At 51.5% G+C, this 27,705-nt stretch overlaps 2 long non-coding RNA genes across 3 annotated transcripts; both read left to right on the forward strand.

Annotated features, from left to right (window-relative positions):
• Positions 1–4,061: 4,061 nt before the first annotated feature.
• LOC122227215 lies at positions 4,062–16,030 on the forward strand. 2 transcript variants are annotated; one of them, XR_006205923.1, is made up of 4 exons: positions 4,062–4,220; positions 6,810–7,065; positions 7,221–7,332; positions 15,902–16,030. It is a non-coding gene; the product is annotated as an uncharacterized LOC122227215 (long non-coding RNA). The 2 variants fall into 2 exon arrangements; XR_006205924.1 differs by lacking the exon at positions 15,902–16,030 and adding an exon at positions 9,221–9,840.
• A 68-nt stretch (positions 16,031–16,098) lies between these two features.
• On the forward strand, positions 16,099–23,150 carry LOC122227216. Its single transcript, XR_006205925.1, has 3 exons — positions 16,099–16,118; positions 17,125–17,258; positions 22,602–23,150. It is a non-coding gene; the product is annotated as an uncharacterized LOC122227216 (long non-coding RNA).
• Positions 23,151–27,705: the final 4,555 nt, after the last annotated feature.

Consider the following 27,705-nt stretch of genomic DNA (forward strand, 5'->3'; position numbering starts at 1 on the left):
CTGATGCCCCATGCCTCAGTTTCCCCAAATGTGAACCGGACAAAAGGCTGCGTGATCAGTCCCGAGCCCTAAAGAGCAACAGCTCTTATCTGTACTTTCTGCTTCTCGGGGAAGAGGCCCACCAATGGCCAAACCCTCTTGGGGCCCCATTTGCGACAGTCAAGATTTGGGGCCACCGCCGGCCTCACCCCCAAGAGCCCCGGATTATACTCTAAGCAGCTCACGGGGGCAGCACATCGCAATAGGTATTAATTGCTACATTAAATTCTATGATATTGCTTAAGAGAATGTTCATTTAATTTCCCTGCAACTGTGGTCAACCTGATCTTTAATCGAAACTGACAGGCACAATTTAAATCAGGTAGCAAACTCCCATCTCTTTAAAAGAGCCAAGAATGGCATGAATATTAAATGGGTCAGGACAGTTGGCAACACTAATACAGTTTAAATCGGAACAAGCCTCAGCTACAGCTTTTAATTATTCATGCTCTCCTGGTAAGTCAGGCCCTGACAGCCGTGTCACCGGGAGTTCAGGAAACTTCCTCGATGTGACATGAAACACAAGGCGGGGCAGGGGTGGGGGCAGCGTGGCCCAAGGTCCCAGATTAGGTCCCGAGCTGTCTGAGGGTAATCTGCCTTGGAGAACACGCTTGCAGGTTGTCTTTGCCACCCTTGGCGACACTTAAATGCTGCATGCTGAATCGGGGAGGCCAAGAACAGAGGTAACGACGAGAGGCACAGACAGAGAGGCAGGTGGGTGGGGGAGAGGGGAGGTGGCAGCTCAGAGATGGGGCTGGGCTTCCGGAGAGAGACACTCAGTGACGGAGAGGGACAGAAACTACACTGGGAGCAGAGACCCACAGAGGCAGAGGCAGAGGTACAGCTGTGGCTCAGAGAGACAGAGCAGGGACCTCCAGGGAGGGGGGCCGCTCCAAGCCTGGCCATCGGTCTTGGTCTTGGAGGACCAACAGTGGGGGGCCTGACCGCCAGGAGAAAGCAGCGACAACAGAGCACAGTTGCCTGGGGACCGAGGGCGGAGCTTGCTTCCCAGGGACCGGCTCCTGGATCAGCCCAGACTCCACTCAGCGTTTCCCCGGCTGAGCCAGGCCCATAAATCACTCGGGACGGGAGAAACCTGTGTGCGGACTCGGAAACAGCATCTGGCAGGAGAAATGGTGAGGGGCCTGGGGGAGAGGAAGGACAGAGAGCAGACAGGACAGATCGGAGGTGAGTCAGACAGATGGAGGAGGCAAGAGACGAGGGCCACCAGAGAGAGGGGCACAGACACGTGGGAAAGATGCGCACACGCGGGGACGGACGGAGACCCACAGGCACAGAGTCACGGGCGGCAAGGATTCAGAAAGAATTCCCTTCCCACGCTGACCTTTGAAATGTTGTTTGCGGAGAACTTACTGGTCTTAAGAATAACACACCTTCCTGCGTGAAGCCCTTACAGGCTATAAGACACTCTCCCGTCCATTATGCCACCTTGCCCTCGCTTCCTGAATGTGTTTCCCCGGACTCCCAGCTCCAGAGGGGCATTCTAGAATGTTCATTTCCCGGTGCTCGCTACTGAGACAGGCCGCCTGGTTCACCCAAATAGTCAGTTATGAGGCATTTATCTAAAATCTCTCTCCCTAGGGGCGCCTGGGTGGCTCAGTCGGTTAAGCCTCGACTTTGGCTCAGGTCATGATCTCGCAGCTAGTGAGTTCGAGCCCCACATCGGGCTCTGTGCTGACAGCTCGGAGCCTGGAGCCTGCTTCAGATTCTGTGTCTCCCTCTCTCTGCCCCTCCCCGGCTTGCGCTCTGTTCCTGTCTCTCTCTTTAAAATAAATAAACATTAAAAAAAAATTTTTTTTAATCTCTCTCCCTAGCCATATTTTTTCTGCCTGTACCGCCTCTTGCATCCGTGCACGTGGTGTGGGGCAACGAGCATTGGAGGAAGAGTCACTGCCGTCTTCCAGGCCTTGGGCACAGGGGCCTCAGTGTCTCTGTCAGCCCAGGTGTGTGACAACCCCAAAGGATGGTGGGGAGGGTCGGCTGACATAACGCGTGTAAACGTGTGAGGACCGTACTCAAGAGAAACTGTCACGGCCCACAGGAGGACACTTCTCTCTCTCTCTCTCTCTCTCTCTCTCTCTTTTTTAAATAGAATTTATTGTCAAATTGGTTTCCGTACAACACCCAGCGCTCATCCCAACAAGAGGAGGACACGTCTCTTGTAGATGTCTTTGTAGGGCTCGGGAAAGGGTCCCTGGATTGAGGTGCAGGCTCCAAGCCTAGTCCTCCTAGGCGGGGTTCCTTCTGCTCCCCAGAGCACCGGCTCTGTCCCCGCTCCTCCTCTGCAGGCCACGGGGGCATTGCTATTTTGTGCAGACCCGGGCTGAAATTAGCATCCCATCTCCTGGGCTGTCGGATCTCTGCCCACCCGGAGGGGAAGGTAAATGAAAAGGCAGCCGGGGCTTCCTGAACGTGTTTGCCCTCGGCGGCACTTAACATTTACACACGCAGGTGGAGGAGGTAAGCGGCCTTAGCGCCTAAGGCTGGCGTGCCCGCCAAGGAGGAGAGCCAAGTCCTGGCTGGGCAGGCTGGAAGAAGGGACGAGGATTCTCAGGCAGAGTATCTCACCCCTCTGGGCGCGCAAACATCGCTGTCAGCTCTGAGGACCAACAGGGGGCCTGGGAGGCGGGCGCAGACCCTGGTGGGGAGTGCCCGCTCACGCCTCCCACCCCGGAGCTAGCCTTGCCGAAGGAAGAGCGGGCACCCGACCCCGCCTCTCACGCGCAGCGTCCCCGCCAGCCTCTGACAGCCAAGGTCACGCAGCACTGGGTGCCTGCGGTGCTGTGTCATGGTGTTGCCTTGACTCCTAGCTGCCCCGGAAAATCGGAAGGGCAGTAGTTGTGGTTTTCTTCTGAACGCTGAGGCCCAGAGAGGGGAAGCGACTTTCCAGAGGTCACACAGCACGTCGTGGTGAAGCCAAGTCTCACAGCTGCCAAAGACATCACCCTTTATGTCTGCCCTACATCACCAGGGCCTTGAACCTGGGACCAAGTCACGTGCAAGCCACTTGACCAAGGCCACGTGCCTCTGTAGGAAGCATTCATTCGTGGAGTGCATGTTTTGTCGAGTGCTTACTCTGCGTTGGGCCCTGTGCTAAGGGAAACCACAGTGAGCCAGATAGACCTGCCCTCGTTCTAGTGGAGGATATAGATAAGGAGCAGGAAAAAACCAAAAGAAACCAGGTAACTATAGGCTTTGATTAAAGTGAGAAGTGAGAGAGGTTGCTAAAGTGGACAGTAACACAGGATCTATTCTTTTTTTCAACGTTTTTTTTTTTTTTTTAATTTATGTTTGGGACAGAGAGAGACAGAGCATGAACGGGGGAGGGGCAGAGAGAGAGGGAGACACAGAATCGGAAACAGGCTCCAGGCTCCAAGCCATCAGCCCAGAGCCTGACACGGGGCTCGAACTCACAGACCGCGAGATCATGACCTGGCTGAAGTCGGATGCTTAACCGACTGCGCCACCCAGGCGCCCCACACAGGATCTATTCTTAACAGGGCCTAGACTGTCCCTCACCCCTAGTAGGCACACAGTAAGTATTTGCTGACTGACTAAATGAGAAAGTCATTCTTGCTGACATCTGAGGAAGGAGAAAGAGCCAGTCAGACAAAGCGTGGCTAACTCTGGGTAGAGTGAACAGCATGTGCAAAGGCCCTGAGGTAGGAAGAGCTTGGCATGGTGGGGGAGCTGAGGGAGGCCGGTGAGGCTGGAGCCCAGTGAGCTAGGTGTTGAGTAGCATGAGGATTAAAGACGGCCTCTAGTTCCTTCTTGCTCTTCTCCTAGATAGGCAAAGTCTATTTCCTGTCCCCTCAGTTCTGGCCCTTGTCCTATTTTGACCAACAGAATGCAGCACAAGGGATGCAGTGGCGTTTCGAAGACGGGGCCCTCCAACGCGTGCAGCTTCTGTTTCTGCCACTGACACTCAGCCCGAGCTACAGGGAGACATACGTGGGAGAGGCGTCTCAGGTAACAGTGCTCGCTGAACTTCGAGCCGCCTCGGGGGACCGCAGCCCAACCGACACCGCGTGGGGCCAGCGAACCGCTCCGCAGAGCCCGGGCGGCTCACAGACCTTTGAGAGACAAATGGGCGTGGCAGTTTTAAGCCACTAAGTTTTGGCGTGGCGTGTGACACCGCAGCAGGGAACCGAAACCTAAAGGTGAGCGGAAGTCGACGGACAGGCAGGATCCGGACCCAGCCCCCCGCGACTCCCGGATCCTGCTTCCGTCCACCAAGCTGCGCAACGACAAAGTCTCTGAGTGCCGCTGCCCTGGTGTAATTCCCCTGCCCGTCTGCCTGCCTGTCTCCCATGCTCCTGCCGGCTCTGACTTTGTCAGCCACCTCCTGGGCCTGACCCTTCCCCGGGGACCCGGCTCGGCTGACGCCCACGAAACCCGAATGGCGCACGAGGATCTCCGTCCATCTTGCCATCGTGGCTGCGTCTTTTGTCCCGGCACCAGCGTCCGCGCTGGCCCGGGGGAGGGCTTCCTCCCTCCCAGCAGCCCCGGGGAGCAGGCCGCTGCCCTACTAGCTCTCCCCTGCACTCAGACATGACTCACTGACCTTTACGAGCCCGAGACTTGATGGGCCTGGTGTTTTATTAACCTAATAAAAAGGCAGTCTGGTTCAGGGGCTTAACATTTCTGGAGAGAGGAAGGCTCTGCCCCCTGGGCATTGGAAGGAAGAAATAGTGTCTTGGGCCGAGCTCCCACAGCACTGTTCTCTGGGACTTCTTGCGAGGAGGCAAAGAACAATTCATTGTATCCCCATCAAACAGCCCCAGCAAGCCACAAAGCTTAATTTAATTTTGTAATCAGTGGAAGCACAGGCAGAGGAAGACTGCTCACTGTTTTCTCCACTTTGCTTTTTAATAGGATATCTGACAGCCCACATAATACAGTGGCTTTATGCAATAAAGAACGTGCACACACGCACACACACACGTACACATGTACTCGCTTCTGCGGGAGAAAGGCAAGCCTCTAGGTTTGGGAGGCCAGAGACCTCCTCCCTTGCTCACTTTGGGGCCTCTGGATAAGTCGCTTCGGTCCTCTGTGCCTCTTTATGGAACAAAGGTATTCTCCTCATCTTTCTCAAATTTAGTGAAAATAATAGCTAATCTTGATGGCGGGCTGAAGACGCATGCTGGGGAACGTGCGGCGTGTCTCATTGGATCTTAGTAACAAGACTGTAGGGCAGCTCCTGTTAGCGTTTATTTTCTAGAGGGGGGGACCAGAGGCACAGAATGGCTGAGTCGCGTGTCTAAGGACACACAGCCAGGAAGTGGCACAGCTGTGTTCAGAGGGCTCTTAGCTGCAAAAGCACCAGAAGCTGGTTCTGGATGTTTGAGCGGAAAAGATGCTCATCCAAAGCGTGACCAGAAGCAGTTTGGGTTGTGCTTCCAAAACCACGCCCCGGAGCTCAGCCTGGCCAGAAAGCCACCTCCGTAGCTGATGCCACCGCCAGGCACACCCTGCTGGTTACACCGTGGCTGAGAACTTGCCTTTCGGCTCCAGCCCCCTGCTGCTGGCTCCAGCGTGGATACCGCTTCTGCCCTAGGGATCCCACCTTTACCCCTGCCGCCCCCGGAGCCAGCAGCCTTGACAGAGCGTCTTCTTTCCTGATTCTCTCACTTCTCATGAGAGTCTGGACCGGTGGGTTTGGCCGGCGGAGCCCAGCTCACCTGCCAGCTCCCTGGTTGCAAAGAGGGGAAAAAGAGAGTTCTGGGTTTTCCCCCCGGAGACACAGAGCACGCGGGACTGGAAGTTCTCCAAACATCCGAGGGTGATCCAAGGGTCCGTAGAGCCAGGAATGAGCCGGATGTCCGCTACTCACCAGGCAGTCCGATCTAGAGCCTGCCCTTGGCTGGATCGGATGAAACGCTGGGGTGAAAGAGCTCTGTCCAGCATAAGGGCCTTTGGCGGGGTGGGAGGGCTCGGGGAGACTCGGGTGAGTGGCCAGTGAGCGAACACGGTGCCTTTCCACGTGATCTCCCCCTGCCCGTGATAACGATAGTGCACGTGCGCGTGCATTTTTAAAAATTTCCTATATGCCAGGCACCGTTCTGAGTATCTGACATACGTTAACTTATCTACTATTCACAACAGTCCTTTAAAAAAAAAACATGAAGAAAACCGGGGCGCCTGGGTGTCTCAGTCGATTAAGCGTCCGACTTCAGCTCAGGTCATGATCTCTCGGCTCATGAGTTCAAGCCCCGCGTCGGGCTCTGTGCCGACAGCTCGGAGCCTGGAGCCCAATTGGGATTCTGTATGTGTCTCTCTCTCTCTCTCTCTCTCTCTCTCTCTCTCTCTTCTTCCCCTGCTCATGCTCTGTCTCTCCTTCAAAATAAATAAACATTAAAAAAATTAAAATTAAAAACAATAAAAAATGAAGAAAATGATCATCCTCATTTGATAGCCGAGGAACTCCCGGAACAGAAAGGTTGAGTAACTTGCTGAAGGACACACAGCCAATAGCGCTGGGATTTAAAGCCAGCGCCTGCTCCAGAGGCCATGCCTGCCACCACTATGCTAACACGTCCACCTGAACGGCACCTCCTCTGTGAAACTTAATAAAAGAGCTCTAGTCTAAGGCCAACCTTCCCTCTTGTGGAACCCCCCCAGGCCTCCAGCCTGTTCTGGCAGGATCTGTCGCTTGCTTTCGTTCCATGATCTGTTTTCTGTGGCTCTGTCTCACCCACTGGACTGTAGGGCAGGGACTAACTATGTGTTTGCTTTTTATTCTCTAGGTTGCTAACAGGTTCCTCACTGCGCCTGGTGCCTAAGAGACGCTCCGTACTTGTTGAATCAATGAGAATTTTTGAGCAAATATATAGGGTAGAAAGAAATCACGGCCAGGTCTACATTACTGAAGAGGGGCAAATGTTGTTTCCAGAAGCTCATTTCCTACCCTCCCTCCCATACCTGCAGACTCAATTCTGGGGGTGACAAGAATCTTCCGAGGGCCTTGCCAGGACCTGCTGTGGCCCTGGTCCGATGGAGCAGGTATCCTTAACAGCAGGAATTCTTTCAAACCCTTGGGTATTGGGGAATTTTCCTTAATTAAGCCTGGCAACCCTCCCTATTAATTAAGAAGGAAGGAAAATAGTAAAGAAGGGATGATATTCACCTCAATTATTACCTTGACATGTTTTTTTAAGTGGTTCTCAAATGTCATCTCTGAACAAGCTACATTGGAGTACCTGTGGATTTCTTTTAAACTACAGATTGATGAGCATCCTTGAACTGAGGTGGGGCCCGGTACCTGCCTTGGTAGGTAACCCCTGGGGTGTTTCCCCTGCCCGGCTAGGTCTGGGAACCAGTGTTTTGCATCACGTTCGCCACCAGAATGCCATGAAGGATACTGTTGGTCCCTCTGTGTAGGTGGGGCTGGAAAAGTCAAGTGTTTGCCCAAGGTCAGCAGCCAGTGGGTACAGGCCGGGGGCTGAGGCTGAGGACTGCTTAGTAAGCAAGAGGGAAGACAGGAGGGGGCTGGTCGAGGTACTAGAATGCCCAGCATGAATGAAGCAGGAAAAATGATTGCAACAATAGGGAATGACCATCTTGTTTCCTCCTTCCCAGTTCTGTGGCCTCTTGTCAGCCTCCTGGTGCCCAGCTCCCATGGCCGCTCTTGACCTTAGCAGAGACAACCTATCCTGGATGGCCTTGGTCCGACTCGCTGGCCCGTGATTACCCTCTGGGTCTGGGAAGCTACCCTCCTGCCATCTGATTGGGCTGGCAGTCCCTTTCCCTACCCCCGCCTGGCCCCACTATGTCACCTGGCTCATAGTGACATATCTACGACATGCCTTTGGGAGACTGTCCAATGTCTCCACACCCCCAGGCCAGAGCATCCCCCTCTGGGAGTGAGCAGAAGGATTTGCCAGGGCAGAAGGGGGCATATATTATAAAACGTAAGCCTGACAGGGGTTTGCAAAGCACCTGCTATGACTCTCACGGGAAGATAAGAGAGGGTCCCTGTCCTGGAAGTTCACCATCTTGGTGGGTATTAAGACACTCTCTTGAAAGGCAGAGAAAACCCACTTGATCAAAGGCAGCATCCTAGGATTCAAACAAATTCTCAGACCGTGGGAAACACATAGCTGGAGCCATCCCCGTAAGCAGAGGGCATCGCGGAAAGGGGAGAGGAGGTCCCCCTGGAATGTTTCCTCAGGATGTTTGGGGTTTCGGTGGCCAATGTGGTGGTGGAGGCTGCCAGGGGGCCCAAGCCGGGAGACAGGGGTGAACAACGGGCATAGCTCATACTCACAGCACCGGGTAGGGCCAGGCATGACTCTATGCCCCTGGCGTGCGTTACCTACCCCCCGAATCCACATGACCACCTTCCAAAAGAGGTGCCTATAAGGGAGGCCATTTGACAGATGAGGAAACCAAGGAGCAGGGAGGGGACGGGACTTGTCCAGGGTGGCACAGCTAAGGTAGCAGACCTGGAGTTGGAACACAGGCCATCTGGCTCCAGGGTCCGTGCGCCTGACCGCTCTGCTAGGTTCCCTGTCTGAGTGGAAAGGTGCATGAGGAGGGGAGGTCTAGAACTGCAAGGAGCTCAGACTCCACTGTGGCTGCTTCCTGGTGGGAAAGGCAGGGGAACAGGACCTGAGGCTGACCCTCCAGGTTGGGCAGAGAGGGACGTGGGCAGTGTTGGCATGGGGCATGTGGATGCTTCTGCAGATGGAGAGCTGCTGGGTTTCGAACCCAGGCAGCAGTGGGGTCGCAGGCCCATGGTTGAGGCTAGATGAATCTGGTCCCTGTGTACAGGGTGCTCCAGGTGGACAAAGATGCAGGATGTTTCTGCAAAGCAGAGGCGGGGTTGAGGGTCTGCAGGGGGAGCTGGGAGGGGATGCTGCAAAAGTGGGAGGAGGGGCACTCTTGGGACAGCCTCATCTGGGCCTTCTGCCGGGGCCACTGCCCCTCTCTCCCTGACACTGGCCAGCTGAGTGACTTTGGATGGGTGGCTTTGCCTCCCTGGCCGTCTGCAGAATGAAAGGACACGGTAGGGGTCAAATGAGGCCAGGACCGTCACGACAGGAAGCCGCAAGCACTGTTCAAACGGGAGACGATGCTTCTGCGGCTGATGCCATTTTCCTCCCCTCCATCTATTTGCTTACTGATCTCCAGCCATCTATTTTCAATCTCCCTGTAGGCATTTACCAGTATATTTGTAGCAAGTGACGTCGCATCGTTTTTGGATGTAGCAAGATCATAAATTATAGAAAAACAAATGAACGCCATCCCTGCCTGGGCCTTTGCAATCCTGGTGGTCTTTGCCTCCGGCGGCCGACCCTTTTGTCCGCTCGGCGGCAGCGGCCGTCCATGCTGTGGCCTCGTGGTCCCGCCCAGACCCCAGCCTCTTGGTGGAATACTAACCAGTCCCTCGGGGAGTCCGCGGGGCTCCCAGCCACTCCCTGCCGCTTGGCATCGCCACGTTCTGCCCCATGCACCCCACCTCCCCACAATGAAAGTTCATGGGAGACCCTGGAAGGAGAGCCCTGTGGTTCAGGGTCACTCGTTCGCCACCCTACAAACCATCCGGGGGGCTGGGGAGACCAGGCTCAGCCCAGGTTTGGATTGGGATGCCCGGAAGACAAAACACAGGCCAGTGACCGAAGCGGGAGAGCCAGCAAAGCGTTTTGAGACCTTTTTCAGCCAAGATATCCTGGGTCGGACATGCAGGGGGCAGTCGAAGATCCAGATTAGAACTCAAGACAAGAGTCTCTGCCGGAGGTGCAGGCTGAGAGTCGTCTCCATAGAGGTTTATATTTAAAGTGGAATGCATCTGCTATTCTGGTCTCAGTGACTTTACTAATGTTGGAAATTAGCTGTTGCCAAACAGTCATCACGGTACAAATAATCTTAAATCTATCCCGTAGTATATCCACTCACTGATAAGTCCTAACGGAGCACCCACGATGTGCCAGGCACTGCACTAGGCATCAGGGCTGCAGGGGTCAAAAAACAGACATGGTTGCCACCCTCTGGAGCTTAGAGCTGAAGGGCGGGGGCGGGGCGGGGTGCAGCAGGTGCAATGGTAGAGATACCCCTTCACTACGACTTGGGAGGCTGCAGGGGGAGGAAGGTAGGTGGCGCTCTACCTGAGGGATCTTACCTGGCTTGGGAACAAAGGATGGTTTCCCTGTGACTTGTGAGATTTAAAGAAGGGGCAGGAGTTGGCCAAGTAGGGGAGTAGGGGGAAAGCCTGTCAGCAGAGGGAGTAGCACCCCCCGAGGCAGGGAAGAGCTTCTCAGCTTTGCCAGAGCTGAGCTAGAGCTCAGCTCAGCTTTGCTAGAGCTTCCAACGGGAGGGGTCTTAGCTCCTACCATGTTTTGTGTCCGTCCTTCTGCAAGGCTGTCCTCCTTCCCCCGACCCCAGATTCTGCCTCTGGAAAGGAGAGCTGTCATGCACGGGGGACCAGCAGAGTATAAAGCTTAGGAATCAGTGAGCCGAGTTCTAGGCCTAGCTCCTCCATTAACAAGCATGTGGTCATTTAATCTCCATGGGGCAACGTCTTCACAGGGTTGACAGGAAAATTAAATATGATAATAGAGATCTGGCCCTCGTCACAGTGCCTAGTACGGAGTGCCAGAACGGCAGCTAACGCGTCCAGTGTGCTAAGCATTCTAAGTAATCCATTTAACTCCTGACCATCCCGTGACGTGGGTGCTGACATACTCCCATTTTACCCACGGTAAAACCCAGGCACAGAAAGGTTATGCAAGTTGCCCAAAGCTGCACGGCCCGTAAGTGCCAGAGCCACAGGCGCAAACCGAGGGAGGCTGGCTGGGTGAGTCTGCTCAGAGTCCCCACGGCGCGCCTGCCTTCTACGCGAAAGCCAGCGTTTCTGCTCTGGGTATTGTTGTTTCTATCGTCAGACATCCTGACACCACGGCTGTCTGCCAGGCGTCTGAACTGGACCACCTCCTGGAAGCCCTCACTGGCCACCCCGCAGATCAGAGCCCGATCGAGAGGCCTGTACATCTGTGCGAGGGGGGCGCGTGTGTGTGCGGATGCTGCCAGCCAGAGACAAAGAGATGCTGCTTCCAAATCCCCCTCATCTCCAACAGAGAGAGAGAGAGAGAGAGAGAGAGAGAGAGAGAATGCTGGAAAGAGAGGGAGACAGAACCAAGGACAAAGGGAAGAGCCTTAAGCGGTTCCATGTTTAAGAACGGATGTGCATCCGCAAGGGCCGGGGTGAGAAGGGTCTGCGAGCCGAGCAAGCAAGCGTGTCTCCGGGTCCGCGGTGGGTCTGTGGGAGGACCTGCGAGCAGGCCGTGTCTGTGTGTGTGTGTGAGCGTAGCTCTGTGTGCACGGGGAGGGAACGTGCGTGCGGGGGGCACATCTGAGCAGCTTCATGAGCGTCCCCCCGCCCCCGCCCCAGGTAACAATCACAGAGTGGACTGGGACTGAGTCAAGACAGAGGCTGGGTCTTCCCGGGGACACGGGCGCACAGGCCCATCACAGTCTCTGATATTTTATTGATTATACACCAGCCTGGAGGCGATTAGAGTTGGGGCAGCAAAAAAGCAATTTTCCTCCCTTTCTCCTGCTTTCCCTGCCGGCCCTTGCCGCTAAGCTGAGGCCAGCCCTGCGTGGGCAGCCAGAGGACATCTGTGTCATGCTAGTCCAGAGCAGAAGTCCCCGTGCTCGGTGACCACCCTCAGATTCACCAGGGTGCAGGTCCTGCTTTGGAGGGCACATCACTGGAAGGATAGACGCATGGCTTAGGCGGAGACAGAGTGACAGCAGCCTGGTCTGCCCTGCCCGGGCCATGGAGCTGGGTGCCTGCCAGCCTTTCAGTTTGGGACCGGATGGAGAAGGCAAGTCTAGGCACGCCAGGGTTGGGAGGTCAAGAGCATTCAGACAGGGGGCCCGTCATGATCCTGAAGCCAAAGTAAGGGAGCGTCTTGCCCTGGGGGATGTGGCGGGGATCCACTGGCCTTCATTGTCCTCGCCTTTGCAGTGGGCACAGTCTCTCTTGGGATGACTGGGAGGGGTCACTGATCCATCACCTGGCCCATAGTAGGAGCTCACAGAGCCCAGTGGTGCCATTGGAAGTGAGGGAAACACGGTTCAACCCAGGCTTGCCAAAAGTAAACATGACTTCACTCATATGAGGAACTTAAGATACAAAACAGATGAACATAGGGAAGGGAAGCAAAAATAATATAAAAACAGGGAGGGGGACCAAACATAAGAGACTCTTAAATATGGAGAACAAACTGAGGGTTACTGGAGGGGTTGTGGGAGGGGGGATGGTCTAAGCGGGTAAGGGGCATTAAGGAATCTACTCCTGAAATCATTGTTGCACCATATGCTAACTAACTTGAATGTAAATTAAACAATAAATAAGTTTTAAAATTTTTTAAAAACTAAAATATATTAAGAAAAAAAAAAAACAAAAAGCAAAGGTCAGGACCGGGACAGGCTTACTTTTTTTTTTTTTTTTAATGTTTACTTATTTTTAAGAGAGAGAGTGAGACAGAGGGCCAGCAGGGGAGGGGCAGAGAGAGAAGGAGACACAGAATCCAAAGCAGGCTCCAGGCTCCCAGCTGTCAGCACAGAGCCTTATACAGGGCTCAAACTCACAAACCGTGAGATTATGACCTGAGCCGAAGTTGGACACTTAACCGACTGAGCCACCCAGGTGCCCCGACAGGCTTACTTTTTAAAACAAACCTTGCTGGGCACCTGGGTGGCTCAGTTGGTTAAACATCCGACTTCAGCTCAGGTCATGATCTCATAGCCCGTGAGTTCGAGCCCCGCATCAAGCTCTGTGCTGACAGCTCAGAGCCTGGAGCGTGCTTCGGATTCTGTGTCTCCCTCTCTCTCTGCTCCTCCCCTGTTTGCGCTCTGTCTCTCTCTGTCTCTCAAAAATGAATAAACATTAAGAAAAAAATTTTTTTAAACTAACCTTGCAGCAGGTGGGAGTTGACAGATTGGGGGGGGTGTGAGGAGGTAGTGGAAACAGAATATTCCAGGCACCGGAAACAGCACTGTGAAAGGCACAGAGGACCAGCAGCTGCCACAACTACTAGAAACAAATCCTTTGGGCCATTTGGCCATTCTCCCATGTGCCAGACATTGTTCTATGTGCTCTTCACGTGCTTGCTGGTTTATGGTCTTTGAGGTGTACTCTCATGGGCCCATTATACAGATGAGGAAACTAAGACACAGAGACATAATCACCGGACCAGGAGCAGTCCCAAGAAGACGCGGGGGAAGAGGGTTCCAGCGTCATCCTGAGATATTGAAACTGGCGGCTGTATGGCCAGCGGGGAGAGATCAGTCGGTGGCCCCTACAGAGGGTGGATCATGGATCAAAGGAGGTGTGGCTGAAGGCAGTGGTCAGAAGGGAGGCTGCTCCCATAGCCATCTTGTATTTCTGACAGGCATCTCCGGCTTTGAAAGCACGCATGCATGCCGAATGACGAGTTCTGCTCACTGCAGCTGCCCCCAAGGCACTTCCATTCCCATGAATGCTGTGTCAGTCCCGGGAGATGGAATTTGTCATACCAATTGCACAGATGGGGACAGCAAGGCTCTGGGAGCTCTGATGGATGTCGCATAACTGACATCCAGCTGAGACAGGACCCTGCCTAGGACCTGTCGCTCAATCAGTGACACTAAATTCTCTTGTCCTCATGAAACTATCTCGTCTACTTGGGCTGCACCCTCTTGGCAGGTACAGTCTGTCTGACCCACCAAGCACATGGTAACCGCCAAGAAGCATGTATCAAATGAGCAAATGATGAGTGAGTTTCCAAGCACAAGAGTTGGTCCCCCCGGCTCCGGAGAGCCCTCAGATTCTGTGGCAACAAGAACAGAGCTCAACTCTTGCCCTTTTTCTCTATCAGGCCAGGGAAGATTCTGGTACATGGACAGAGGAGCTGGTTCATGAGATGAGGGCAGAACAGGGAGCAGGGGTCCCCGCCCTGATGACTGGACTCAGGCCATCTACCACCAGACCCCCAAGTTAAGTGACCCTGCTCACCCCCTCCTCCAACTCCCAGGCTGGAGAGGAGGACAACCCCATGTCATAAATGCCAGCCCGGACTGTGGGAAGGGCCAACAAGCTGACCTGAGGAAGTACCGAATGCTCGGAAGACAGACCTCTGAACTGAGGCAGGCCTGAAGGACAGGAAAGGCATGGACCAGACGGCAATCCTAGAGGCTTGGGGAAATCTGGCTCCCTCAGGACAGCTGTTCTTGAGGAAGCCAGCACTGACTCGGAAACCCATCTCTAATACAATATGAATGATGGAAGTGCTCTTTCTGAAATATTTTAAAAAATAAGATCATATATATATATATATATATATATATATATGATCGAGAGAATGACAGATGGACGGGGTAGTCAGCAGAGTATTTTTAATCCTAGAGCCAGGCTTACGTAACGATGGGAAGAGAAAAACGAAGGCAGGTGGTGAGTCATCTGGAGCAAAGATGGGAAGTCTCGCCCCAACCTCCCCCTTCCCATTCTGCCGCATCTGCAGGTGCCGGGGGCCGGGGGGGGGGGGGGTGCACATCGAAGAGCCCAGAGCCATGGGCCCGGCGTTGGTGAAGAACCACGGTGAGGCAGGCTCAGGGCATGGGCTGGCACTCGCAGGTTCAGGAGGGGTGCTGGAGAGGAAGGCAGGGCCCAGTCTGGCCCAGTCCCAAAGGCTGAGTCTTGGAAACACTCGTCAATTTCCAGGAACTTGGGAAAGGCTTAAGAGATATTTTCGAGTGAGTTCTTGGCTCCACACTGCAGACTCTGTCATCTTTGACTTCCTGTAATTCGCTGAAACGGGGAACTGTGAAGGCTCCCATCTGGGAGGCGCTGTCTCTGAAGGGCCACCATGTCGGCTGACGGCACGAGAGCTCTTCTCTTCTCAGGTCTGGGGAACACTAGCCACAAGCCACCAGGCAGTGTGAAAGCAAGAGGCTTTGCATGGGGGACATGAGGAAGCCACCCTGACTGTCACAGAAGGAAGGCTGGAGATGGGGCACAGAGAGAGCCTGCAGAGTCCACCTCTGGGGAACTTCCGGAACACGGCACCTTCTGTCTGCCCCCCCCCCCCCCCGGTGGCCTACAAAGACATCTGCGTGAGGCAGGGGGCTGGACGAGATGGCCAGGGGAGGCACCCTCCCCCTCCAGAGATCTTGTGTTACTGCTCATATTACACACAGCCCTCACAGAACTTTCTTCAGCAGAACTCCTGCATATGCCCTCTTCCTTCCAGCATTCCCAATAGCTCCTGCTGACCAAGTGTTTACCACGGGGCCAGATGCCTTCTTTGCTGCGTATTATCACATTTAATCCACCACCCTCCCTATAAGACAAAGGCTACTGTTCCCGTTCTACAGATGTGAAAACTGAGATATGAAGTCAGTGTCTTACCTGGGATTTTAATCCATCTGTGTAACTCGTGCTCTTAACCCTGACAGCCTGGAGCCTCATTGTTCCAAGGCTGACCCTTCCCAGGGTCTAGACCCCTGCATTAAGTTTGGATGAATCCAACCAGAGTTATGGGTCCAGAGAGGCAGCTGCTGGTTTCAGTAACCACGTCATCTGTCCATGACTCAGCCTACAAGCAGGCAAGAACTGTCAAGAAAGGGGCTCCCACACCACAACCCAGCCAGTGGCCAGCCAGCTGCAGTCACTGTCCCGAGCAGCCCTTTAAAACTCTGACTGGTCAAATCGGGGCAGGGAGGGAGGCAGGGAGGGAGGGGAGGGGAGGGGAGGAGTTAATCAAATCAGAGGCAGCTTTATCTGTCTTATCAGGGACCACCATTGTTAGCTTCCAAACAAAGGAACCTTGTCTTTTTATTGTTCCTGTTGGAGGATCCCTGAGGTAAGCCCAGCAGCCGTCCGCACTGGACAGAAGGCAAGGTCTGCACAGGACAGAAGACAAGGTCTGGGAGGAGGACCCTGGTTCTGCCAGTGCAGAATGGCCCAGACTGCCCTCCAGCCCCTTCCCATGCTGCTGAGAGAGGAGAGACAGGGCATGAGGGAAATGCCAACTTAGACAGAAACAGAGGCCAGGAGAAATCTTCACGAGGTAAGGAGAAAGAGAGGCCTGGAGACAGAAAGAGACAGAAAGCCCATAACAGATAAAGACAGAGATAGAGATCATGGGAGAGACTCAAGACTCACGGAGACCCAGACAGACAAACAAAACAAAAGCAGAGACCCTCAGAGACATAGAACCCAGGCAATTAGCAGCTATTTATTGACACCTTCCCCCCACCACTCCTGCCATTTGCCAGGCACAGTTCTAGGACCTGAGGATACAGACACGACTGAGGCAAAACCCTGTTCTCAAAGAACTCCCTGGCTAGTGGACTGTCAGGGTAGGAGACACAGACAATCCACAAGTAACCCCCCAAAACATAATGATTTCAGATAACAAGAGAATAAAATACGATGATGATGTAATAGAAAAACTGAGAACCAGGGAGACTAAGATACCAGAGAAGAGGCAGAAAATGCCATTACAGACCATGAGCCGACCAAAGAGGATGGGAGGGAAGAGGGGAGAAGAAGAGGAAGGAGGTGGAGGAGAAGGAAGAGGAAGAAAAGAGAAAGGGAAAGAGAGAGAGAGAGGAGACATAGATAGAGAAGCCACAAGAAAAACAACACCAAAAAAGGCCAGGAGATACGGAGGCCATGAGACAGATACCAACAGTAGTTAAGAACCCTGAGAACCCGACTGTGTGCACAGGAAGACTAGAGTCATGCCCTGACTGAGGGAGACTGAAGATAGGAACCAAATGACAAGGGCATAAGCAGAGAAAATTAGAAACCTAGAGTCAGGAAGACAGAAAGGCTGGGTAGCAACCCAGAGAGAGACAGAGATGGAGGGAGAGACAGAGAGACAGCTGCCATCATTCATTATGGCGCTGGGTGTTCAAAGTTGCCCCTGGATCCATGGACTCCAACCTTCTCATCGTTCCTTTTGTTATCCTCCCTGAAGGGCCCCAAAGTTTGAAAGATATTTGTCTACCAAACAATCTGCATTTCATAAGTAATAATTTATTCACTTTCCCATTTTTTATTCATCAAAGACGTCTATAATTGGCAATCAGAGCTTCAGAACAGCAGGAGCTCGCTCATGTTGCCACACTCAGTTGCTGTACTTCCAGCCAAAAGCAAAGAAATCTGCCATTTGAGTCATCAGCCTCGTTCAGTCTGATCACAGGTAAATGGATCCTTTGTGTTGAGTTTTGGGCGACGTTGACAATAGTTCAAAGGACACAAAGGAAACCCTGCTGCCTTCACAGACCTCTGCAGATCCAAGGGCCCATTTTCCAGATGACAGTCGCGGGAAATTCCTTTGTCCTGTCAGGCACTGGGCTGTACTACTGGAGTGAAAGTCTCGTTAAGGTGGACTCTTCCCTTGGAGTTCATGGCCAGAAATGGATGTACAGCATCCATGTTTTACATGAAAACTATAACTATTAAAATAACAGTATAAAAGATTCCATTTAGCCCCCTAGCTGCTGTCCTAGTTCTCGCCTTCCTCCACAGCCATACCTGTCAAGGAGGGAGGGTCCTTTTCTTCTGACCTCCTATAACTTGGCTCAGCACTCTTATTCTTCCCTGAAAGTCTTCCAAATTGACCAAGCCAATGACTTTTTCAAATTCAATTCTCTTTATTGTGTAGCACCATGAACACTGCCTTCCTACCCTGTTTTCAGATGTTAGATTCTGGTCCAGAAGACTTCAGATAGAATATATGTTTGCTGGTGTACCTGTAGGGATGGGGCGGGCCTCCCAGAATGACCTTGCCAGAGGCCAACCACCCATCCCTCTTGGTCTTGGTCTTGGTCTCTTGGTTTCCCCTGTCAAATTTAAGCCCTAAAATGATCTATGGAGATTGGCAGTTCTAATTGTGTCTTTCTGGTCTGTGACCCTGGCCACGCCCCCAACTATGTACCTGTGAGAAAACTTGTTTTGAAGCATGTCCATAATGGCTTTCTGGGCTCTAAGTGCTGGGCTGTCCTTGGTTCGGTGTCTTGCTTGACCCCAGTTGCAGTGTGTTTCAGATTCTCCTGCCAGGTCTTCCTGCAGCTCATTGCCTTGTTTATTGGATCATATTCTCCCAGTGTCATCAGTGGTGGGCATTCACCAAGGTGCGACGACCACTCCAAGTAACTGTTCTCCTCGTGCCATGCTCTCTCACTGAACACCATCTGTGGTTGGATTAAACACCACGCCCAAATCAGCACTCTACCTCTGATTGCCCACTTATGCATTTACTCATTTTCTCCCTCATTTTGAAGAATTTATGTTCCATCCTTCATTTCTGTCTATTAAGCTACCACCATCCTTCAAGACTTACTTCTCTCCCAACTCCTGGTGCAGGGAACCAACTGCACACCACATTGAAGATCTCAGAGGTTATCCAAAACATCTAGGAGCAGGGATCGCTTGATAGGTCTAAACCCTAGGATTCCAAGAAAGCAAGCATAGAGAGCGTATCTTTTATACAAACGTAGAACCAGGAGGGGAAACAAAAATGAACCAGAAGGATCCAAAGCCAGGGAGACCTTGGGACAAACCAGGGATGAGAATAAGGGTGGAGCAAATTAAGATACTGTCCCACTCTCATGGCCAGAGCTGAGGTTCCAGAAATTCAGCATGTTAGCAACCAGTCATAGCTCATGAGTGGGTACCATGTTGAATTAAAGGCACAGTGTCAGAACAGGTGATTCCTAAGTGCTACAAAGGGCCTCTCTGTCATCATACTCAATAGCAACCTCTCCCTCCCTCTGCTCTCCCAAAGCACTTCATCCTATCACCATTCATGTTTCATTCACAGCTGCTGTTTGCTCACAGGTGCTATTTTTCTTCTATTGAAAGCATGAAATTTCACAAATATTGATGATATTAACTCCCCAATTATATGTTAAAATTAGGAGAAAATTCTATTTGAAGAGAGACTTAAACAAACACAGTGTTAAGGGACAGATTTATTCCCTTCTCACTTTCAACCTTGTCTGTAATTAATTTTGACTTGGGAATCTTGAGTTTATTTATTTATTCAACAAACATTTACTGAGTGCCAAGCATATACCAGACACCATGCTAAGAGCTTCGGTGTCACAAGAAGCAAAACACAGTCCCTGCCCTCTAGGAGCCCCTCGTAAAAACAGAAAGACAGGAAAATCAACAGTTAGAGGGGAAAGTGATAGGTGTTGAAATAGAGTGTGTGTTGATGTTTAGGAAATATATGGTAAAGGTAATCAGCCAAGACTCTGAAGGAGGTAATGGTCAAGGAAGGCAGGAGCAATACCTTATCTGAATCCTGAAGGACATGAGGTAGTTGGAAATGGGTAGGAGAGGAAGAGACAATTCAATCAGAATGATGAACCCAGATAAAAGGGAGAGAATGACACAAAAATTACTGGAATGGCAGATTGTTCAGAGTGTCTAATAATAGGCTGCATGGTGGGGCAGGATAGGTGAGAGATGAGAGGTGTGGCTGGCTGGCAAGGAGAAGTCTGGAACAAGATCACAAAGGGCCTTGTATTCAATGCTAGAGAGTTTATATCAAGTATGCTTATGTTAAGTATTCCTGTCCTTTCCAAGAGATTTAAGTAGGGAATGGCCTGCCTGGATTTGAGTAGTTGAGAAGAACCCTTCTGGCCTATGTAGAAATAAGTTAGAAAGATGTTGCAGTAGTTCAGGTGAAACATGATAAAAGCTTGAGTGAAGGCAGTGGGGAATGGAGAAAATGGGTGAATTAAAATGCTATTAAGTGGAAAGAGTCCACAGCCTTCAAAGAGTGACTGGGGTGCAAATTTTCTTTGAACATGTCCTTACATCAGCAGCCTTCTGGGCTGTGTTTGCTCTGCTTTGGGCTCTGGCTTTCAGGGCTAATGGGCAGCACGGATCCACCTCTATCTGATGGCTTGCTACAGCTACTCATGGATTGACCATAACCAACACTCTGGAATGAATTTTTTTTTTCTTGCTTTTGGTTTCATTGGAATAGGGTGTCACTCCTGCCTCCTAGTTCCTCCAGCAAGGTCAAGACCAAATTCCATAGTCCAAAAAGAAAACTTGTGCACCTAACTTCAGATTCACAATCCATCCCTACCCTTTTCTGCCTTCCATTACTGCATTTCTTTTCTTCTCATTGCTTCAAAGAGCACTGGTGACAAATATGGCTGTTTGTACTTAATTCCATCCTTTCTTTGACTATTTTTGACCAATCAGGATCAAAGTTTACCTTGGTTGCCAAGGAAACCATGCTATTAGTTATCTATTCATCCATCTTTGAAGCTCACCTTCATCTTTCACTAGTGTGAAAGTTACTTTGCATTAGATTCTAAGGGGGTGCTCATTAACTTGATTATACTAGAAGAAGCAGTTCTAATGTAAGCTACTCTTAAAGGAAACTTTTTTCCTCTTGAATATTTTAGACATATTTGTAGAGTAGAATTAATTTTTAAAGAAAATTACATAGTATTTTTATGACAAGCAAAAATAGATTGAGGGGAGAGAAGAGGGAGGAATGCCAAAGAGGCAGGGGAGGTGAGGGAGAGAGGAAGGGAGAGAATGAGACTACCTGAGTACAGAGAAAGACAGAGATAAATAGAAAAAGAATATGACAGAGACAGAGACAGAGTGGACACAGATTACTTCTTATTGGAGTTGCTGTTTGCTGCTTGCTATCAAGCAATGTTTTGGAGATAGTCTATGGAATAGATCATCAAAACCACTTTTTACACCTTATAAAATATACCAAGACTCTGACAACTACAGATTAGAGAAATGACACCAACACTAACTGTCCTGTAGTTTTTCACTCCTGGTTTCAATGTTTACAAAGAATACTAGTACTTAAAACTTTCACTTTCTGCCCAAGATATGATGTGTCTTGCTGTCATTAACCAAGATCGAAGTCAGTCAGGGCTGACATGTCATCTACCTTCCCTGTCCCCGACCTGTAGCTTGTTCTAATTCCCTTTCCTGGCCAGCTCCAGAAGTCCCAATGTTTTTCATTCTCCCAGTGAATGAAGACTACATTGAAGTTGGTAGCATAAATCTAGTTTCAGAGATGAATAGGATAGGGCAGGAGGAGTGTTAGCTCCCACAACTTCCCAGAGAAAGAACCACGTACTTCTGTGCAGCACTGGCTCAGAACCATGGACAGCAACAGCCAAGCCAGCTCTCCTTCCTTCCCCTCTCCCACCAAACATTAGGTTTTGCTTTGGAAGAGAGTAGGGAAATCTAAATACTTAGTACTGATAGTAGATGAGGGAGGAGGGGTTAGGAAGACATTCTGTGGAATTAAAATGTGTTGAGAAATGTATCTTCTATATCAGATTGCCTTGACCCTGCACTTTTGCAAAGTTAAGAATACTTTCTCTGGGTCAGGCTCATACAGATAGTCATAATGGATCTGAGATTCTGGTCCTTGTCTCTCTGATTGCACCACGCATACTCTTAACCACAATATAGAGGTTCTCTGTCTGAGCTGGGCTCCTTTTGCATGAAGGAGTCAGCATCACTATTCTAGGGAGTTTCCCACTGTGGAAATTTCACCGATTCTGGTCTTGTCTGATCGGATATTCTATATGTTCTATACCAACCTTGAAATGTTATCTCAGAGGGGAAAAAAAGACTAAGAAAAAAGAAAAAAAGGGAAGCAAATTATTTTAAAAGGGAAAAAAAGACACCCCATCACTCCTCTACTCTAACACGGCCATTTTTCACTTCTACATATTATCTTTCAGCCCTTGTTGACACACTGACATATTTTCCATCATTGCAACTGAAGCAATTGTAGTATTTGCATTGTATTTTCACTTAGTGTCGTATCATAAACCTTTCCCCAAGTTGCTATACAGTCTCTGTAATGATCACTTTTAATGTCTGTGTAATGTTCTAACAAATGAATGCACCATGATTTACTAAACAACCCCCTAATTGTTGAGCATTTAGGTTATTTCCAGTTTTTTATTTCGTAGATTGTGCTATGATGAGCATTTTTATGGGAAAACCACATGGGGTGCTTGAAGGAGCACAAGCATGGAGTCAGATGGAAAAGAGTTAAAACTCGGCTCTGCAATTTACCTCTAATGAGTTGAAAGAGTTCTCAAAGGTTTCATCCTGGGGGCGGGGGGAGTGGACATTGCCAGTGCAGTGGAGTAAAGGACTGTGAGGCCGATGTAGGCCACCCACAGAGACAGATGCAAAAGGGGGAGGGAGCCACTTGAGATAAACTTCCAGGACTTTACAACTTTGCCTTCTTCAGTCGGGGGTTGAGCAAAAGCCATTCACCCAGAGGAAGGCACACAAAGGGGATATTTCTTCTTTGATCACAGACTCGGGACCTAGGGCCTGAACTGGACAATACATAAATGAGATCAGTTGGTAAAACTCTCCTTTGAGAATACATGACGACAGTAGCAGGCTGGAGAAGTGGCCCCCACACCTGTTCCTCTAAGCTCAGCATCCTGGGGTTGGTTAGAACCTTGGGGTTACTTCTCTGCCCCGGATCGACTTTCTCTGAATTCTTTCTTCCTGCCAGCTAAGGACACAGCCAATCTTCTCCATCATCTGGAGCCACCAACATACCTATGAACCCTGATCATAGCTACCAGGTGGGACTCAATCTCCCCAGCCTCTCCTGCCTCTTTCTCCCCAGGGACAATAATCCTACAGATTCCTTCATTATAATCTCTTCTGATATGCCGTGAAGGTGGATATGTCTGGGAGCTACCATATTTCTGGAATCTTCCACGGTTTCGATCATTGTGTGTGAACCTACCTGTTTCCAGCACCAGGTCGGAAGGTGCATCTAGAGAAGACCATGAAACAGATCAGCACCAGTTGCCTTTCCATGTGTTTCAAATTCTGGAGGGTAATTCTGTTCCCAGACCACCACCAGACTAAGCAAGTCCCTCAATAGTGTGGCCCCCTTTCCACACCTATATAGTAAAGGGAGGTCATCCCCTATACCTGGCTCAAAATCTCCATGGTCAACCCTACTTGAGGTGCAAGGGTAAGGAAAAGGGTGGAAAGAAAATAGGAGACTAGGGCTAAGCCCACCCATCAGATTCCTTCAAGAAGCAATCCCCCCGCCCCTTGCCCAGGTATGTCCACGTAATTTCTGGTACATGGCTGAATTGGTAGGCTGAGCTCTCACAGCCCTGGGGAGCAGGGAAGCCTTGTCAGGGGAAAGTTGCTGACCAACCCCTTCTCCTTGGCTGTCAGGGCTAATCAACATCAGGGCAGTTAATGGGGAACACAAAACCTATTTAAAAGCTACATTTACCACTTGGCTGGTTCCATTATAGTGTGTAATATCCAGGTGTCACAATCCCTCTCAAAATGTCTGTCTCAATGCTTCCTCGAGCTTCCGGGGTTAGGAAGTCACTGCCAAGAGCCACCTGAGGAGGACTCGTCCACCTCTGCCCCACCCCCATCCTCATAGCAAGCTTCTCTGCAGCCTCCGGTGGGAGATTCTGGAACAGGGCCCTATTGTGGACACCACAGGCACATGACTCGCTCCCTAGACAGGAGGATTTCTCCCTCTCCGCCATGACAGCTATGGCACCAATCCTATGCCCCGCCCACCTCTGAGCATGCCAACTGGATGCCAGCTGAGCCCCCAATTTCCCCAACTCTCCCTTAAAGTCCGGATGAGCAGCATAGCTTGCCACAGCTCCCTGACATGTGCACTTCCTACTCCTGCCCCTGGAGCTCTCTCACTAAGGATCCGGAGGCAGAAGAAAAGCTGGGGATTCCATCTGGTAAGACCACAGCCCTCTTCTCCCTGGATGAAGTCCCCCAGCTCTGCCATCCATGCTGTCCATCCCACCTATCAGCGTTCAAGCATTTTATATCCCTTAAGGCAGCAGAGTCTTCAGTTGCTCGCCCCTGACCAGCCATGTGCCTGGTCTGCGAGGGTACAGTCTTTAAACGGTACATGCTGGGACTCTGAAGAGAGTGCATGTTGTGATCGTCAAAAGCAACTCTCTTTTTATTCATCCAATAAACATTGCACGAGGACCTCGTGTGTGCCAGGCACCGCACTTGGCCTGAAGACACATTAGTGAACAAAACTTGCCGTTTGGCGGTAGACACAGGCGGCAACGGATCACAAACACCTAATTTACACACTGTGGCGTGTGCTACGGAGGAAAAGCTCAAGGGTTCCTGAGTGCAAATAACAGGGGCCGGAAAAGCTTGAGGGAGACCCCCGGAAGGGGCGTGCGTGTTCAGCCTCGTTCCCAGCACCTCGCAGTGTCTGGCGTGCAGAACGTCGCCAGTCACGTTTGTGGATTGACCACCAAATGCTTCTTGTCTCCTCCCCTTCTCAGCCTCCTTCACCTGCTCCATGTCTCAGCCACGGCCATCCCCGCCTCCGCAGCCAGCCTCACGGCCCGCTTCACCCAAAGGAGTGGGGGCCTTGCAGCAGGATCAGGGCTGTCCTTCCCTCCTCCGCCGTGAGTGGCATGGGCGCCCTTTGGAGGAGCCTGGGAAGAAAGCTGTTTCCTCAAGAGGAGCAAAGGATCCACCTCCCTCCCCCTCTGGCGCTTCCCGGCAGTGTCTCCTCAACAAGCGAGGCCAGCCGACCAGGGAGCATGACAGCTCAGATTGGCAAGGGAGGCCCCGGCTGTGCAGGCCTTCCCCGGGGCAGGGTGCTGGGAATCTGGGTTTCCCAAAGGCCAATCACTCCTCTGGGATCAGCCAGCTCCAGGGCAAATTCCATTTCCCATCCCCTCGTGATGCGAGCCTGCTTAGGCAGCGGAAGTGAGGGGTGTCCACCTCCCAGGAGGTGCTAGAAATGTTCAGAGCAGCCTTGCACCGGCTGGATCTCAGCAGCACAAGAGGTTAGCCTGCCCTAGGAGGGCATCGGGTGCCCACACATCTGGCCACTCCAGACGGCATCTGTGGGAGCTGCCCACACCACCTGCTCAAAGGGCGTCTCTCCATCTTGCACACAACTGGGTCACAGTCTAAACAGAAGGCCTGGCTTCTGCCGCTGTGGCCAGACAGAGGCTGCCAGAGCTCAGCCCAGACCAGTGCCTATCCCCAGACAGGGTGGAGAAGCGCAGCACATCCTAGGGGGCCAGGGGACGCAGGGCCGTGTCCAGGCAGCTTTCACTCCCTGTGTAAACTTGGCAGCGGCCTCCTTTCTGTGAGCCTCGGGTCTTCCCTGTGAAATGAAGGATGAGGCTAAATCAGTGGCTTTCCAGTGGCTTCCCATGGGCCCCCAGAGTCCCCGTAAGGCAAAGGGGAGGCGGAGGAGCAAACCTTGGGGTCCGCGGCCAGCACGGTTTCTCTGACCTGCTCCGGGGACAGAGCTAGTGCAGCAAAGTTTCGCTTAGGAAAAAAGAAGTTCATGGCTGTGAGCAAATCTGAAAAACGCTGGAGTGATGGTCCCTAAGGCCCCTTCCAGCTCTGACATTTCATGATTTATGAGTAAATAAGATAATATATATGAAAGAGGGCCTGGAACACGGTAGGGATGCAATAAAAGGGCTACGTTATTGCTGGCGGAGTCGGCACATGTCACGGGAGCCGATGGTTGCTCAGCTGAAACCAAGAGACTCGGCTCACACCGTCTCCCCATCTTCAAGCACAGGAACTGCACTCGGAGAGGTGCCACGGCTCTGGGCTGGGTAAATGGAGAAGAGAGAAAGGCAGAGAGTGCAGGAAGTGCAGATGCCAGGGTCAAGGCCGAGGAGCCCTCTGGTGTTCAGGTTCCTAGAAGAAAGGGGTGAGACCCAGCTCCATCACGGAGACCTCTGTGCACTGGTTGCCATGGAGATGGGGAGGGCGGGGGCCCAGGGCACCGGCCTCTCCACCAGAAGCGGCATTTGCTGCTCTTGATTTTATCCAGTTTAAGAGGGAAGGCATGGAAGGGGGATCCTGTATACCGCCCTCCCCTGTCTCCCCATTGTGTCCTCACTACCTCCCACTCACCTCCAGGACTTCCCTGGGCAGCCACAGGCTGAGTCCCCTCTGGATGAAGGTCCTGGCCCACGTGTGGATGGAGTGGACGAGGGGAAGGAGGCCGGCATGGCCGGAGAAGGTGGGTCGGGAAGGTGGGAGGCCAGCTGGAGAGCAGGGGTGGGGGGAGCAGAGGGGAGTCTGAAGAGGTAGGTCTGCCCAGCGGTGGAGGGTGGAGCAGGGGAATGAGGTGGCCCAGGGACCGCCGCTGCTGGAGTCATTCTAGGGAGAGAAAACCAAGGCCTGGTGTGCAACAGCATCAGGGGAAATGTACTGGAAGAATGAACTCGAACAGGAGGGATGGCAGACAGGGGTTCGTTACTGGACTGAAAGTCTCAGGACCTCGGCCCGTGAAGGAATCCAAGGTCTAGCCTGGCTTTTCCCAAAACGCCTTCCCTGGAAAACTGGCTCCACTAAAAAGACTGCTGGGACCAAGACCCCTATTCCAAAAAATGCGGGTGTGAAGGCAAGGCCAGGGGCACATTAGCGTGATAAAGGCCCCGTGAGGCCCCGCCACAAGGATGATGCTCCCTCACTGGCGTTTGACTCCACTCTGATTTTCACAGAGGTCCAGACAGAAAGAAACTTACATTAACTGTGTTTAGCCCAACTTTGTGTTTTAACTTTGACCACAGAGCCTCGTCCCCCATCCCCTTCAGAAACATCTATTTACACCTTCTGGAACATTTGGAAATTACTGATCTAGTCACATGGATCTCTCTCTCTCTCTCTCTCTCTCTCACACACACACACACACACACACATGCACACACACACACACATACACACACACACACAGTGCACAGCAGCAGGGAGAAGATTCAGGATGCGTGGCTGTCCCAGAGAGAGTCACATATGTGACCCAGAGGTCCCACTTCTGGGGATCAGGCCTAAGAGACGGGTGCGTAACGTGGAAATAACCACATGCATGATGTCACAACCAAAATGTGAAAATAGTTAAATATCTAAAAATCCAACGGTTCCATCAACTGTCGTATAATTCCTCAATGGAACGTTTGCACAATGATTGTGCATATGTAGCTATACAAGAAATCACTTAAGATAGACTACATTGTACAAATTGTTTGCAGTTTGTTAAAAAGAGAACTATGTGTGGAAAAAGAAAGATAGGAAGAAAATACAAAGTAGGTTTTGTTTTTTTTTTTTACCATGAAGAAGTCTCTCTGAATGGTGAATATAAGAGTTCTATTCATAGAAATAAAGTCATATCCACCACCACCCCCCCCCCCTGCACTGTAATAAATGGCATCTGGCTTGTACATCTGGCATCTGTGAGTCTAGTCAGTTTGAGTTGGTTCCCTGAGTCTCATTCCCTGCAGGCATATTAAGTATCTGAACCTGGAGGGCTGAACCGGGCTATTGCTGTCAAAGTACAGCCCCTGATGAGACTCATCCAGAAGAGCCACACATCACACCTCCCCTTCTGACTTCCTCGTTTCATGGTCTCAACATCACCAGGGCAAACGGGGCTTTGGAGAAGGAACAGCTGGAACAAACACGTCAAGGAAAAACCTCGACTCACACTAGACCCTCCAGGAGACTTCCATATTGCTCGGTTCTTTTTTTTTTTTTTTTTTTTTCTTTTTTATATTGCTTGGTTCTTGACCTTGGCTGCACATTGGGCTCCACTAAGAAACTTCTGTAAAAATGCA

This window comes from Panthera leo, chromosome C1, assembly GCF_018350215.1.
Source record: "Panthera leo isolate Ple1 chromosome C1, P.leo_Ple1_pat1.1, whole genome shotgun sequence".
Taxonomy (NCBI): Eukaryota; Metazoa; Chordata; class Mammalia; order Carnivora; family Felidae; genus Panthera; species Panthera leo.